Here is a 14,072-nt window from a genome sequence, read left to right as displayed (position 1 = left end):
AGGCAAGACCATCACCCTGGAGGTCGAGCCCAGTGTTACCACCAAGAAGGTCAAACAGCAAGATAAACGTACCTTTGTCAGCACGGTATCTAGAAAGAGCCCTCCTTGTGCTTGTTCTTGGGTTTGATGGGAGGTGTCTTAGTTTTGCCTATCTTTTAAGCTGTTAACAAGTTTCATTGCACTTTGAATAAAGTTCTTGCATTCCCAAAAATCTTCTGAGTTAGCTGTGTGTGTGTTTGGTTCCTTATATTGGGATGTGGAGACTATCCAGTTTGTATCATCAGTGTAACTATCGGGTAAAAAAAATGTTGAAATAAGGACTGTATGGGTAAGTAGTGGCGTTTACAAGTATTTTTTTATAAGCTGTGTTTCTCAGTGTGTAGCCTTTGCTGTCCTTGGTTTTCCTCTAAAGACCAGTGTGACCTGGAACTCCAGAGGCAGAGATCCACCTACCTCTCAAGTACTGGGATAAAGGATATTTGCTACCACCACCCTATTGTGGATATTGTAAGGTTTTAAAATTTTGGTTTTTTGGTTAAGATTTATTTTAGGTACATAAGTACATTGTAGCTGTCTTCAGACACACCAGAAGAGGGCATCAGATCTCAATACAGATGGTTGTGAGCTACCATGTGGTTGCTCGGATTTGAACTTAGGCCCTCTTGAAGAGCAGTCAGTACTGAGCCATCTCTCTAGCCCAAGTTGTTATGGTGTTGGTATTTAACCTATATGTAGTTATAAGAGGTCAACAGAGGGTGTTCAGTCCCCTGGTGTTTGAACCACCATGTGAGTGTTGGCAACTGAAGTCTTACAAGAGGAACAAGTTCTGAGCCATCTTTCCAGCTCTAAAATGTTACTTTTTTTTTTAAAGATTTTATTACATATAAGTTCACTGTAGCTGTTTTCAGACTCGGCCAGAAGAGGGCATCAGATCTCATTAAGAGTGATTGTGAGCCACCATGTGGTTGCTGGGAATTGAGCTTGGGACCTTTGAAAGAGCAGTCAGTGCTCTTAACTGCTGAGCCATCTCGCCAGCCCAATGTACATTTCTCTTTTTTTGTTTGTTTTTTGATTTTCGAGACAAGGTTCCTCTGTGTGGCCCTGGCTGTCCTGGCACTCACTCTGTAGACCAGGCTGGCCTCTAACTCAGAAATCCACCTGCCTCTGCCTCCCAAGTGCTGGGATTGAAGGTGTGGGCCACCACCGCCTGGCATCACATATCATTTTTAATTCCAGTTCTAGCGGATCCCGTACCCTCTTTAGGCTTGTGGGCAGCAGGCAGGCAAAACAGTACAAAGATTTTTTTTAAGTTAAAAGTATAGCCTATTGGTGAATGTGTTTAGTTCCAACAGAGGTAAGCAGAGTTAAAGCCAGCCTGGTATTCAAGAGTGAGTTCTAGGACAACCAGGGCTACACAGACAAACCATTAAAATTAGAAACAAGGTTACCTTGCTCATCCAAGAATTTTTTTTTTTACATTTGTGGCTAAGCAATTGCTGTTCTCTAGCCCTTAGCCAGTGGTCCCGCCAGAGTTGAAATTAAACCACAACACCCACTGGATTATAGCAGTTAAGGAGTCTCGGCCACTCCCCAAATCTGTCCACATTGTTTGTCTACATGTGTGAAGATTGGAGTCAGTGTTTTCCACTGTGTAGTTGGTACCTAAAGCTCCATCTCACTTTCAGATCTAGCAGGAAGCACTGGCTGGCCTGTTGCTCATAGTGTCTGAATATGTCCTACTTCGTTTCAGATATTCAGTTTACTATATAATGGGAACAATGCCATCCTTGCTTTTGGCTGGTGCTCCCACTTCATTGTGTGTTCAGTTTCATGCACACATAGGTCCTCCTCAGAGACACTGGGAGAGTTCTAGGCTCTGCCTGTTTTCACTTCAGATCTCAGTATTTGTCAGGTCTGACAGCCTTTCATCATATACAAAGGGGAGAAACTCCTTGTCTTCAAAAGCAGGAAGCCAGGCTAACAACTGGACTGTCAGGAGCCTATGAAGAGAGCTGTTCTGCTACCCAGAGTCCTAGGTAGAATGAACAGTTTAAAACACTCCATAGTTTTCCTTCACACTTGGAACTAAGTTCACTTACAGAGGTGGGGTTGAGTCAGAAAGTACGAGGCCCAGTAGTGTATATACTAACAAGCTCTAAGGGGAGCCAACAGCAGGCACCTGCACTCAAAAATGTCCATACTTCCAGATGCCCAGTCCTGGCAAGCAATACTCTCTCCTCAAAGAGGGCACAACTAGGCCACATGTAGGTTTAGTAATGAAGGCTGCAGTGCCCCCAAGAGGTTGCAGTTGGCTAAGCAATTGCTGTTCTCCAGCCAAGGGTCCCACCACAGTTGAAATTAAACCACAACACCCACTGGATTATACCAGGCAAAAGGTCTCAACCGCTGCACAAATCTGCCCACGTTCTGTAAAGCCCCCCACAATTGCCCTTCACCTCTCCACCCAAGTTGTCCTTTTTCCTAAAGCCAATGCACCTACTTACAGGTTTCCTCTCTTCCGCTATTTGTTCCTGCCACACACACAGGGTGTACCTTGTACCTTGTAACCCAGGCTGGCCTTGAACCTCCCCCCCCCTTTTTTTTTGTTGTTGTTTTTCAAGACAGGGTTTCTCTGTGTGTCCCTGGCTGTCCTGGAACTCATTCTGGAGGCCAGGCTGGCCTCGAACTCAAAAATCCACCTGCCTCTGCCTTTCGAGTGCTAAGATTAAAGGCATTTAATCTGCCACTGCTGGGCAGCCTTGAACCTCCTTATGTCTCAGTGTTGTATAGGACTGTCTTACAAGCCACACTGCCACCATCTTTATCAAATCAGCTGTGCCAGCTTGCAAAATATCTCAGCAGGGCTTGTTGACTATTGGTATTGTTTTGTAGGAGAGGCAGGAAGGGTCATGGGACCCTCAACTGAATATCCAGCCAGTTCTCCCAAGCATCTAACTGCAACTTTCTCATAACTGTACATAGTCTCCAGGAAGGGGTAGAGAAAATAGAAAAGACTAGGAGAGGCAGGCTTCATCTGTGTGGCCACAGGGAAGTCATCATCCATGCTGGGTACAGACTTTACAGTGTCATTGCTTTAGCAGTCACCCACACTTCTGCTCATAACCCCTCACACATGCTCTGTAAGTAAGCCCAATAAACTCATTAGTTTCAGTGAGCAAACTTTGGTGGGTTCAAACCAACATTTTCCCTTGGGACTTTAGGAGGAGGAGGAGATGTGGCTTCCATCTCCCCAAGGGAAGGAATTTTAGCAACACTGAGTTTTCAGGTGTTGAGATTCCTTTCTTAATTCTAGTGGCTTAACATTTGGTAGTCACCCACGGTGACAGCGACAGTTATAGCTCTAAGTGGCTCTGGTGCTAAGGGAAGGGTTGCAAAACTAAAGGGCCTCAGAAGATGAAGCAGGGACCAGGTGCTGGGAGAGAGCCTGGGTGTAGATCAGCAATGAGGAGACCTGACTTTCAAAAGGGCCAGGTGTCTGGTGTGGAGCAGGGTCCAGACACTGGCTTTCTGCTGTAGTGCTTGGAATGGAACCCAGGACCTTGCACAAGCTGAGAGTTTGAAAATCCAGGGGATGGATGGGTTGATTGATCCTGCAGCTGGCACTGGAAACCCCAAGTGAGCACCAGGTACACTGAAGAATGATGATCTTAGTTAGGCTAAGGCCCAGAGTGTAGAGCATAATAGTGAAGCCATGAGGCACAGGGCTCTGTTTATCTCCTGCACAGTGTAAATGGGCCCTGTAGTGCAGACTTGCAATTCCAGGGAGGGAACTGGAGGCTGGAGGCTTGAGGACAACTGAACCATACTAGACCCTATAGCATCACTACTAACTTATTGAGGCTATCTTTTGACCACAGTATATGCAATTAACATATTTTCTCCCAGTAGGGTTTATTTTGTGGTTGTTCAACCAAAGCTTTGTTGAGCTGCCTACTCAGAGGCTGCTCCAGTAGAGGAAAATCAAAACACAGAAACCCAACCAAATCTGCTCTGTGATGGTGTTTGAAGCTCCTGTCTCTGTTCTTATCAAAACAACTGGTCTGTTGGAGATGTGCCATGCAGACACGAGTGCCCAGAAAAATTAAGGTGTTACCGCTTTCCTGTGACTTCCTGAAGGTGGAAACTCAAGCTGACTTTCCCCCTCATTACTGTTCTTTCTCCTCTGTGTTAAGGACATGAATTTTGGTAGGAGAGGAAGATTAGGATACACCTGTCTCTCCCTTAGAGATGATAATAGAAAAACCAAGGCTCAGGCTGGGAGAGGAGTACACTAAGCTCAGCACTGAGGAGGCAGAAAGAAGGGCCATCAGTTTAGACCATCTGGGCTGTAAAATGAGATCCTGTCTCAAAAACCTAAAACATCAAACAAAACAAAAGATTCAGAGGAGCCAGGTCCAGTGGCACACATCCTTAAAACCAGTGTTCTCTGTGAATTCCAGGCCAGCTTAGTCCACATAGCAAGTTCCAGGCTAGCTAGGACTACAAAGTGAGAGCTTGTTTAAATAAATAAATAGTGGTTGGGCAGTGGTGGCACACACCTTTAATCCCAGCACTTGAGAGGCAGAGGCAGGTGGATTTCTGAGTTCGAGGCCAGCCTGGTCTAGAGTTCGGGGCTACACAGAAAAACCCTGTCTCGAAAAATCTAAATAAATAAATAAATAAATAAATAAATAGTGGAAAGAGAGGGGCTGGAGAACTGGCCCAGCAGTTGAAACTATTTCCTGCTCTTGCCTAGGACTCAAGTTCAGTTCCTAGCACCACATCAATGGCTAACAATGTCTAGTAACATGAGCTCCAGAGATCCAACTCTCTTCTGAATTTCATAAGCACTGCACTCAGGGCACAAAACTACACACATACACACATAATTTAAAATCATAAAAAAATAGCAAAGGTGTTTGGCTGCACACCTTTAATCCCAGCACTCACGAAGCAAAAAGGTAGGAGTATCTCTGTGAGTCAGAGGCTAGCATGGTCTACATAGCAAGTTCCAAGGCAGCCAGGACTGCGTAGAGAGGTCTTATCTCGTAAAAAGAAAGAAAAAACATAAGTCTTTAAACAAACATGCAGAAGAGGACTGATGAGATGGCTCCTGCTGCCAAGTAAGTCTGGTGATCAAATTTTTTTCCCTGACACCATGTAAAGATGAGAGGACAGAACACTATAAAGTTAACACCTGACTTTTACATGTACACTGTGGCAAGCACCCCCTCCAACACACACACACACATATCATGCAAACACACAATGTATTTTTTGGGGGGGGTTCTTTTTTTTGGTTTTTCGAGACAGGGTTTCTCTGTGTAGCCCTGGCTGTCCTGGAACTCACTCTGTAGACCAGGCTGGTCTCGAACTAAGAAATCCACCTGCCTCTGGCTCCCAAGTGCTGGGATTAAAGGAGTGCGCCACCACCACCCGGCTCACACAATGTATTTTAAATGTGCAGCTTTGTAACACAGAAAAGGAGGGGGCCGCTGGGTGCATCCGCAGACTGTGGCCTCTATAGGGCCTGCATGACAGTCTGCCTTCATCATGTGTGACTGCTTTTCGAAAGTCCCCATCTCAGTTTCTCTCCCTGCTGCTTTTGGGGGTTTCTAAGGAACTTTCCACTTGTCACTCTGTCAGATGACTGCCCAGAACAGTAGCTAACTTCATTAGTACTGAGCAGCTATGTAACTATTGAGTAGTTAGCAATATTTCTAGTACCAGGCACTGTTTTCCTTTTTTTTTTTTTTTAAAGATTTATTTATTATTATAAATGAGTACACTGTAGCTATCTTCAGACGTACCAGAAGAGGGCGACAGATTTCATTATGGGTGGTTGTGAGCCACCATGTGGCTGCTGGGATTTGAACTCATGACCTTCAGAAGAGCAGCCGGTATTTTTAACCTGCTGAGACATCTCACCAGCCCTTTTTTTTTTTTTTTTTTTTCGAGACAGGGTTTCTCTGAGTAGCCCTGGCTGTCCTGGAACTCACTCTGTACTGTTGTCCTTTTTTCAGTAGGTCTTAAGTAGAGTTAGCGAGCAGTGGGTTACTGTCAAGATATATGTGCCACGACTGCACCTTTATGTGGTCCTCCCTTCTCTCTTGGGGTCCTTGGCCACCAGCCCACGAGGACAAATGGAGCAGAGTAGACAAAGAGGGTTTCAGACTGCCTGTAAGTAGGAACAAAAAAGAAATGGCAACATTCTAGGTTTAGCTTCTGGAAGACAGATCAACTCTAATGGGGTAAATATAGGGTTATATAGTTTTGGGGGAGGAGATAGCAATAATAGGGTGGGCTAAGGTCATTGGCTGAAGGCTAAAGTACTGAGATACCTCATTAGCATGGGGCGGCCTTCCAGGAACCTCAGGTTTGCTGAGAGGGTTTCTTATGGGATGCGGGGTAGCTGCCACCTGTAATCTAACCAAGGCTACATAACCCTAGTGGTAGAGGATGTGGGAGTTTGGAGCTCTCCAGACACGATCAGAGAAGGAGAATCCCTGTTGACAAAGGGAGTCCGCCATTTTTGTCTGAGTTCGGAATTTCCAGTAATGTCAGCCTCCGACCTTAGCAGCAGGGTGTCCCAATACTCTTACAGTTATTATGCCATGATAGCCATCGATGTAGTTCATGGGCATCATAACTGGGCAGAACTGTGGGTTGCTGCCCTCTTCTGGAAGCTTCTATGTCATCTTCCGGAACCGTAAAAGCTGACAACCAAGAACAGCAGCAATAGGACGTATGCTTTAGACAGCTCTGACCAACAAACAAGTCAAAACAGGGCTTTCACCTGTCTGGTGTTGGGGGTTTTGTTAGATGGTCTTTGTGTTAGCGTTTCTTCTAGGCTCTGCCCAACAGTTACCTAGCAACAGCCAGGTACAAGCCTGACTTGCTATAAAAGAACTGTTTGGCCTCTTGCTTTCTCTGACCCCTCCTCTCTCTGGTCTCTCTCTCTGGTCTCTCTCTCTGTCTCTCTCTGTCTCTCTCTCTCTTTCTCTCTCTCTCTCATTCACTTTCTCTTTTGCTCTCTCTCTCTCTGTCCTTCTCTGTCTCCTCTCTTTCTCTGCCTCTATTCCCTTCCCAAGCCTCCTTCTCATGCCCCCAAATAAACTTCATTTTATCTTAGATCCATCATCATATGTCTGGTACTTCCAGGGGTGATACCTCAGCCTGGGCCTCCTAGAGCACCCCCTCAAGCCTAGAGTACCCCCTCAAGCCGCATTATACTGTGTTTTACAAAACACATCACTTTGGCTATTGGGAGGAGTACCATTAGCCTAGACAAGAAAAGTTCATTAAAACTATATATGTAGAGGCCAGCCTGGTTTACAGAGTGAGTTCCAGGACAGCCAGGGCTACACAGAGAAACCCTGTCTCGAAAAACCAAAAACCAAAAACCAAAAACCAAAAACAACTACTATATATGTATATTTATACATGGAGTTACTTGTATTATATTTTGTTTATTTACTATTTTTGGCAAGTAGTTAATAGTATGATTCCTTGTGAGTTTTTCAGACATCCTTCTTGTTTCTTTACCCACCTCCCTTCTCCTATATTTACCTCCCTCCCCCTCTGTAAAGAGCTCCTCCTTTCCCATTTCCTCTATCAGAGCATTCATATCCTGCTCGCCACTCTAAGAATTCTTATATTTTATTTACTTATTTTATACATATGACGAGTATGCTGTAACTGTCTTCCGACACCCCAGAAGAGGGCATCAGATCTCACATTACCTGCCGGGCGGTGGTGGTGCACGCCTTTACTCCCAGCACTTGGGAGGCAGAGGCAGGTGGATTTCTGAGTTCAAGGCCAGCCTGGTCTACAGAGTGAGTTCCAGGACAGCCAAGGCTACACAGAGAGACCCTGTTTTGAAAAACCAAAAGAAAAAAAAATCTCATTATCTATGGTTGTGATTCAATTTCCATATAGTTGCTCAGAATTGAACTCAGGACCTCTGGAAGAACAGTCAGTGCTCTTAACCACTGAACCATCTCTCCAGCTCCCACAGACTGTGGGATCATATCCTCGTGGAAGGCAAAAGAGTTAGGGCACCAGCCAAGTGTCACCTGCTCTTGCCCGAGGCGGGTTTAGGCAAGCAGTCACATACAGGTGGTCCTGTCAAAGAGGCTTTGGATAAACAGGGAGGACACCCCTGACTGAGTCCTCCGTTAACAGACCAGTGACTGCTGACTGATATCCACCCCTCTGGACCCCAGATGGCTGGCTTTTGCAGGCTGACTGTTCAGCAACAACAGCAGCTTTGTTCCCTCATGGGAGGCAGTTTCCTCTGTGCATCTGGGAAAGCACCTAGCTTTTACCACGGAGCAGAGAGAAACAACGGTCTAGAACCAGCTGAAGTCACTGAAATCTCACCAGGCCCTCTACAGTTAGACTCTGCACTGATATGTACATCAGGAAAGTGTAAAAAAGAGAAATCAAAGATGTCTAAGCTGAGAGGTGATGGATTTTCTCACACACAAGTCTGGATATAAAGGGCACAGATCTCTAATACCAGGGCCTTTGTGGTTCTCTCTCTCTCTCTCCCTCCCCACCTCCTCTCCCTGTCCATTTCACTCTCTGCTTCCTGTCATCCTCCCTCTTCACCCCCCCACTTCTTTCTGAGATGGACCTTAACTATTTAGCCTTGACTGGTCTGGAACTCAAGAGTTCCTGCCTCTGTCAAGTTCCAGGATTTAAAATATACATCAAGAAGCTAGAGAGATGGTTTCGTGGTCAAAACCATTGGCTTTGCCGGGCGGTGGTGGCGCACGCCTTTAATCCCAGCACTTGGGAGGCAGAGGCAGGTGGATTTCTGAGTTCGAGGCCAGCCTGGTCTACAGCATGAGTTCCAGGACAGCCAGGGCTACACAGAGAAACCCTGTCTCAAAAAACCAAAAAAAAAAAAAAAACCATTGGCTTTGCATGTTCAGTTCAGTTTCCTGCACTTACATGGCAGCTCCCATTCTAGGGAAATCACACTGTCTCCTAACCTCTGCCAGCATCAGGCATGCGTGTGGTGCACAAATACACATACAGGTGAAACACATTAAAAAAATGAATATAAACACAGGCATGTCACATCTGGCAATTTTCTTGTTCTGTCCCTAGGTGTTATAAGGTGGCTGTCACAGCTCTGGAGATCATACAAGAGGAAGGAGTGGGAGGATGAAGTCAATCCCGTCTGTTTCTTTTTTAAGTTTTATAGTTGAACTGAAACTAAACCTTTCTGCGTATGAGTACAGTGCCTGCAGAGGTTGTAGGAGCCATCAGTTCTCTAGAACTAGAGCAACAAATAGTTGTAAGCCACCACGTGCATACTGGGAATCGAATCTGAATCTGGGTTCTCTGCAAGAGCAGCCAGTGCTCTGAATTGCTCAGTGGTCTCTCCAGTCCCTGTATCTGTTTCTTTTATGGAGAAAACCAAGGCCTTCGTTTGCTTAGCATCTGCCTCAGGTCTGCTCTGTCCTTAGCGGCATTGAACCAGGACAAACTTCTTTCCATAGCAACAAAGATGAGAGGGAAGATAGGTTGGGATTTGTTGATGGACCCCCTGACTGCTCAAGTCTGCACCGCTGCACTGCCCCCTTCAAAGCTTCAAATAGAATGGTTCTTCGATATAAGGACCTGGCCAATGCATTGTGGGATATTCAACAGCAGCCTTTACCTCTGTCCCCCAGGTGCAAGTAACCTTTACTGTGACTGCTAACATGTCTCTGGACAGTTGGAAGTCGACACTGTGTTAGTTCCTTATGTCTATGGTAAAATACCTGACAGAAGAACTTGGGGAAGGACAACATAGTGACACTTTCTTGTAAACCCAGCACTGGAGAGGCTAAGGCAGGAAGATCATGAGTCTGAGTTCTAGCCTGGGCTATGTAGTGAGATTCTAGCTCCAAAGCAAAACGGAACAAAAGTCTTGGATCTGGGGAGATGGCTCAGTGGTTCAAAGCTATTCCAGGAGACCAGGGTTAGATTCTCAGCACCTAGAGGCTCACAACTCTACCAGTAACTATATTCCCTGGGGGTTCTATGCCCTCTCTTGGTCTCTTCAGGCACCAGATGTACATATGGTACACAGGCATACACTCAGGCATTAATACACATAATACACATAAAATAATTGGGAAAGAAGAAATGGAGAAACAAATTCAAAGCAAATTTTTAATAATCCAGATTGGGTGAGGATGACCTTCGTGGTACACATCTGTGGCGTGAAATATTTAAAAAGCAATCCATGCTACACCGGCAGGGCACCAGCGGACAGACCTGTTCTCGTCTTTGCATACTCTCTGACCCGGAGCTCTGAAATCTTTCCACCTGGCTCGCTAGGTTCCCAAGGTGGGTCGTTGTCATGCCAGCCAGCCCCGCGCTTCCAAAGCCTTTTGGGGTGCACTTCTCGCAAACCCACGCTTTGCTGCCGTACGTTTCTCTCTGAAATCCAGTTGAGTCGCTGCGTGAAGGAAAACACCACACAAACTTAGTTCAGGATCAAAAGTTAATTGAATCATTGGGCACAGTAACTAGCTTCCTAATTTTGTAAGCTATCCTAAGTTAAATCCTAAATTAAAGCAGTCACACTGTGGCGAATCCTGGCAGATCCGCCACCTAAACCGGGAGCCTCTAGTTGGCTACATTTTGTTCTCCAAGTTCACCCTGTCCCAAAGCAAGACACGTTTTCCAGCCTCTCTAATTCCTGTCTCTGACCCGGAAGTCCTGCCTACGCCTCGCCCAGTGATTGGTTCCTGGAAATCTTTATTCATTAGGGGAAGGAAAGGTTCACAGGAAGTCACCTGAGTACGAGATTCACGCCTCATCCCAGACAGCCTCTCTAGGGGAAGCAGAATTAGCATCAAAATACAAACAGCACCAGGGCTATCCACAACACAAGTCTTTGATTCTAGCGCTTAGAAGGCAGAGGCAGATGGACCTCTGTGAGTTGAAGGTCAGCTTGATCTACAGAATGAGTTCCAGGCCAGTTAGGGCTACATAGATCCTGTCTCAAGCAAGCAAATGTTAAAAAGTCCGTGAAAAAGTGGTCATTCACCTTTTGTGCTGGCCATTCTCCAGGGGCTGGAGAGACATAGCTCAGTGGTTACGTGTGCTTGCTGCTCTTGCAGAGGGTGCGAGTTTGGTTCCCAGCATGCATCTTTCCAACATCCATCTGCGAACCAGATGTCAATCGTTTAGCCATCCACTTAGTCATCCCTATCAGTGGGTTTTGTTGTTGTTTGGCTTTGTGGTTTTTTTCCTTCTCATGCTTGTGACTACGTTCCTGACCAGAAGCAACCAAAGTGGGGAGGGACTAATTTTGGTTCCCAGTTCCCAGGGATCCAGTCAATTAAGTGGGGAAAGCATGGAGACAACTGTGGTTTTATCTGGAGACCGACCGCCAGCTCAGCCCACAGTGTGTCAGGAAGCAGACAGATGGATGCCAGACTCTCTCCTAGGACCCCAGCCCATGAAACGGTGCCATCCATATTTCCCAGTTTATTTTCTCTGGAAACAGCTTTCCAGGTGTACCCGAAGGTGCCCTCACCAATGCCAGAGCTATATTTTCTTTTTTGAGGAAGGGTCTCATGTAACCCAAGCTGACCTTGAACCCTCTGCGAAGCTGAGGATGACTTTGAACTCCTTGATCTTCCTGTCTATTGTCACTAGGATGACAGATATGTGCTACCACGCATAGTTTTATGTGATGCTGGAGTCAAATCCAGAGCTTGTATGCACACTAGATGAGCCTCTACCCCCAAGGCCTCTCCAGCCCTGCTGTGTGCCTTGAAATCCAATCAGATTGACAATGGGAATTAACACCATGCTAGTAATTTGACTTTCAGATAGTGGGGCCAACAAAGGTCTGATGCTGTAGGCAACCTTACTTCAGTTTCAGTGTACTTTTATACACGAATGGAACAGAGAAAGCTCAATGGCCCAAGGAAGATTGTTTGAGTTCAGAAAGACATGTAAATAAATTCCAGCAAGCACATACTAAATATTAACACAGCATCCCTTTCTCAGAACTTTCTTGAGACACAATTTAAACACAGTTTCCCGGCACATACTATAGTTCATATCAGGGAAAGAGAGAAAGCAATGTAGGAGCCATATCCAGTTCAGGGTACAACTGGCCATATTGGGTTCTATAGCTATGTTCTGATATTCAACAAGAATATACATGTCTTGGGCTGGTATGATGGCTCAGCGGGTAAGAGCACCGACTGCTCTTCCGAAGATCCTGAGTTCAGATCCCTGCAAGCACATGGTGGCTCACAACCATTCATAATGAGATCTGACGCCCTCTTCTGGTGTGTCTGAAGACAGCTACAGTGAATTACGCGGGAGCAAGTGGGGCCAGAGCAAGAGGGGTCGGCAGAGATCCTGAGTTCAATTCCCAGCAGCCACATACATGACGGCTCACGACCATCTGTACAGCGACAGTGTACTCATACACATAAAATAAATAAAATCAATCTTTAAAAAAAAGAATATACATGTCTTATACCTTGAACATAAATGTTTGCCATGGGAGGTACAAAATCATGTCCAGGAGCAATCCAGGGAAGAAATATGCCTGAGGTCAAAGGCCCTCTGCCTTTTTTCCTGGAGCCTCTTTTAGTTCCCCAAGGCACTGTTCACCATGCATCAGGCTTCTAAGCGTGTTCTGAAAAATAACCATTTTGTCTATCATGGGCCTCCTATCTATCGGTTTATCTATCTATCTATCTATCTATCTATCTATCTATCTATCTATCATCTATCTGTTTACCTATCTTCTATCTCTCTATCACCTATCTATCTACCATCTATCAATTATCTATCTATCATCTATCTATCTTCTATCATCTATACCTATCATAAATCAACCATCTATCATCTATCATTTTTCATCATCATCTTCTCATCAATCAGCTAACCAATCAGTCCACCTACCTCTTACTCTATCTGCCCATTTATTTGTTTGAATCATTAGATAGTAGATTATAAATTTCATTTTTTTCTCTGAGGTGCTGGAGATGGAACCCAGGGCCTTGGACCTGCTAAACAAGAATTCTACCACCAAGCCCTACCCCCAGGCCTCAAACCTCACACACAGTTCTGATTCTGAATGTCAGCCTGCTACCCTACAATGTGCAGCCATGACACTATTACCTTTTCTAACTGAATTCCAGAACTCTGTGTGTGTGTGTGTGTGTGTGTGTGTGTGTGTGTGCCATGATATATGTGCAGAGGTTAGTCCACTCCTTCTACTATGTGGGTCCTAGGATTTGAACTCATGTCGTCGTTAGGCTTGGCTGCAAGTACCTTTATCTGTTGAGCCAGCTCATCAGACCTTTTTTTTTTTTTGCTTGAAAAACACAGAACAGTTCACAATTGTTATCTTCAGGCGCCCTGCTGACTAATCAGCCACCAGAACTCCTTACTGTCTCTGAGTCAGCACCTGTTCCCTGCCCTAGTCTCCTGGCTTCCAAAAAAAAAAAAAAAAAACCAACCACCACTCCTTCCCCTGACTTTCATTCTTGGCTGCTCTGAGTCAGTGGGAGTGAGCTGTTGTGTCTATTGGGGTCACAGCCTCTTGACATGGGTGTTGGGACCAGCTGTCAGGATCCTAACAGAGCTACAGCTCTCAGGCCTGGAGTGTCTGGATCCTCCACGTTTTAACCTTGTTTCTCCCTGAACCTCTGCCATAGGATGCCTGGGGAGGTTCTTTAGCCTCAGCTCTCTGCTCTTTCCTCCTTGTCCCCATCATCACTGTCATCTCTGTCCTCACTGCTTTCTTGAACTCTTGGGCAGTCTCATCTTGCCACTCTGCAGCCCTCCCACTCCACTATTATTATATCTATATAAGGACACTTGTCACTCTCTTCAGACACACCAGAAGAGGACTGCCGCGGACCGGGATTTCTCACAGGGTCCCTTGTTCCGCAGGACGAGGGGTTTTGGCCAGGTGGGCACGGGATTCGGCTTTTGACAAACAGACTAGACACGAATGGTGTAAGGTATGAGTGTATTTCTTTAAAAATGACATGAGGCTTTTACAATCATTGTAAAAGAGAAATGAAAAATCT

General features: G+C 45.6%; 1 long non-coding RNA gene across 4 annotated transcripts in view; it reads right to left on the bottom strand.

Annotated features, from left to right (window-relative positions):
• Positions 1–10,156: 10,156 nt before the first annotated feature.
• Positions 10,157–14,072, bottom strand: part of LOC116068449 — a 6,234-nt gene continuing 2,318 nt past the window's right edge. For 3 of the 4 annotated variants that reach the window (XR_004109588.1, XR_004109586.1, XR_004109585.1), the window contains 3 exons: positions 12,509–12,667; positions 11,054–11,170; positions 10,157–10,459 (listed from right to left, as the gene is read on the bottom strand). This is a non-coding gene — a long non-coding RNA (uncharacterized LOC116068449). The remainder of the gene's footprint in view (positions 10,460–11,053; positions 11,171–12,508; positions 12,668–14,072) is intronic. The other variant, XR_004109587.1, reaches the window with a different exon arrangement.

Source organism: Mastomys coucha, unplaced genomic scaffold, assembly GCF_008632895.1.
Source record: "Mastomys coucha isolate ucsf_1 unplaced genomic scaffold, UCSF_Mcou_1 pScaffold22, whole genome shotgun sequence".
In the NCBI taxonomy this organism is placed as follows: Eukaryota; Metazoa; Chordata; class Mammalia; order Rodentia; family Muridae; genus Mastomys; species Mastomys coucha.
The sequence above is the reverse complement of the archived record's forward strand: the minus strand, read 5'-3'. Positions and strand labels throughout refer to the sequence as shown.